The sequence below is a fragment of the Arachis hypogaea genome, chromosome 6 (assembly GCF_003086295.3).
Source record: "Arachis hypogaea cultivar Tifrunner chromosome 6, arahy.Tifrunner.gnm2.J5K5, whole genome shotgun sequence".
Taxonomy (NCBI): domain Eukaryota; kingdom Viridiplantae; phylum Streptophyta; class Magnoliopsida; order Fabales; family Fabaceae; genus Arachis; species Arachis hypogaea.
The window spans coordinates 117,335,836-117,338,335 of NC_092041.1; the positions used below are offsets into that span (position 1 = coordinate 117,335,836).

At 37.2% G+C, this 2,500-nt stretch overlaps 1 non-coding gene across 1 annotated transcript; it reads right to left on the minus strand.

The window, feature by feature from the left end:
* Positions 1 to 733: 733 nt before the first annotated feature.
* TRNAC-GCA (transfer RNA cysteine (anticodon GCA)) lies at positions 734 to 804 on the minus strand. Its single transcript has one exon. It is a non-coding gene; the product is annotated as a tRNA-Cys (tRNA).
* Positions 805 to 2,500: the final 1,696 nt, after the last annotated feature.

Here is a 2,500-nt window from a genome sequence, read left to right on the forward strand (position 1 = left end):
TTAGGAAGAATTAGGTTGGAATAGGAAAAAATTTCCTATCTTTTTTTCATCCCCTTAACAAGAATAAGGTAATAATTTCACTATTTGGGTGATTGACAGAGTATTTTGTATTTAGTATGCATAGAATACATTACACCACTCAAATAAAATAGACTTCCGAAATGCGGATATATTTGAATTAAAGGAATTGGTATGGTATTAATTAAAAGGAAATGAAAAATATTCAATAGAAAAATTTAATAACCCAGCTAGAAAACAATTGATACAGTTGGATCCCCCACCCCAATTAGTCGTACCTTTAAAGTCCACTTCTTCCCCATACTACGAGAGAAAGGGAAAATGTGAAAACTACCATTAAAGCAGCCCAAGCAAGATTTACTATATCCATGTGAATTTTTTCTCCTATCTCTATAAAAAATATCACTATGAAGGAATTATTTTACTATTGTTCACTAATTCTTGTTGTTTTTTTTTTGGTATTAATCTAATCACTGAGAATACTAGAAACTATAATAACTATATATATTTATTTAAATCGCTGGTACAGAGTCAAAGGGGGATTCGATTCTGCACTAAAACTATTATATTAACACGAAACAATTCAATAAATTCTATTAGAACATCAAACAAGTTTTGATCAGATTTCTAGTAGAGTCGGAAAACATTACAGATAAATTCGTTTTTCCTCTCATTTTTTTAATTAAAAGGTCAAAATTCAATTCTCTTGTCGATCAGGCGACACCCGGATTTGAACTGGGGAAAAAGGATTTGCAGTCCCCCGCCTTACCGCTCGGCCATGCCGCCAAAACGATATATATATGAGAATACCCTTTTTTTATTGAAAAAGAGATATGCACTTTGATCGACAAACGCAATAATGGAAGGACAAAACGGAACTGTTAACTATACAATTCCTGAACAATTCTTGAAATCGAAATGAGAAGATGGTTTTGTCGTTATGAGATAAAAAAATGCAATTTGATACAAAATTTATCAATATTGCTTTTTTTATTATCCGGGAGATGTTTTTTATTTGCATTCACGTCTTTTGGAAAGAGCCGCTAAATCAAGTTCTCAGTTAGGTGAAGGAAGTATGACTGCTTTGCCAATAGTTGAGACCCAATTGGGAGATGTTTCAGCTTATATTCCTACAAATGTGATTTCTATTACAGATGGCCAAATATTCTTATCCGCCGATCTATTCAATGCTGGAATCAGACCTGCGATTAATGTGGGTATTTTGGTTTCCAGAGTTGGTGAGAAAAGATATATTTTACACCCCAGAGGGGCTATAATTGGAGATACCATTGTTTCTGGTACAGAAGTTCCTATTAAAATGGGAAATGCCCTACCTTTGAGTGCGGTTTGAACTATTGATTTACGTAATTGGAAGTAACCAATTAGGTTTACGGCGAAACCTAGAAATCGATCACTGATCCAATTTGAGTACCTCCACAGGATAGACCTCAACAGAAAACTGAAGAGTAACGGCAGCAAGTGATTGAGTTCAGTAGTTCCTCATATAAAATTATTGACTCTAGAGATATAGTAATATGGAGAAGACAAAATTGTTTCAAGCACCGACAGAACCAGAGGCGCCCCTTGTTTCAAAGAGGGGGGGCGGGTTATTCACATTTCATTTGATGGTCAAAGGCGAATTGAAAGCTAAGCAGTGGTAATTCTAAGGATTGGATTCCCCGGGGGAAAAATAGAGATGTCTCCTACGTTACCCGAACTATGCGTAAGTAGCGACGTAATTTCATAGAGTCATTCGGTCTGAATGCTACATGAAGAACATAAGCCAGATGAAGGAACAGGAAGACCTAGGATGTAGACAATCATAACATGAGTGATTCGGCGGATTTGGATTCCTATATATCCACTCATGCGGTACTTCATTGTGTGATATATATAAGATCCATCTGTATAGATATCATCATCTACATCCAGAAAGCCGTATGCTTTGGAAGAAGCTTGTACAGTTTGGGAAGGGGTTTTGATTGATCAAAAAAAAAAAGAAGAATCCACTTCAACCGATATGCCCTTAGGCACGGCCATACATAACATAGAAATCACACTCGGAAAGGGTGGACAATTAGCTAGAGCAGCAGGTGCTGTAGCGAAACTGATTGCAAAAGAGGGGAAATCGGCCACATTAAAATTACCTTCTGGGGAGGTCCGTTTGATATCCAAAAACTGCTCAGCAACAGTCGGACAAGTGGGGAATGTTGGGGTAAACCAGAAAACTTTGGGTAGAGCCGGATCTAAATGTTGGCTAGGTAAGCGTCCTGTAGTAAGAGGAGTAGTTATGAACCCTGTAGATCATCCCCATGGGGGTGGTGAAGGGAGGGCCCCAATTGGTAGAAAAAAACCCGCAACTCCTTGGGGTTATCCTGCACTTGGAAGAAAAAGTAGAAAAAGGAATAAATATAGTGATAATTTGATTCTTCGTCGCCGTAGTAAATAGTAGAATAGAGAAAATCGAATTTGTTTCTTCGTC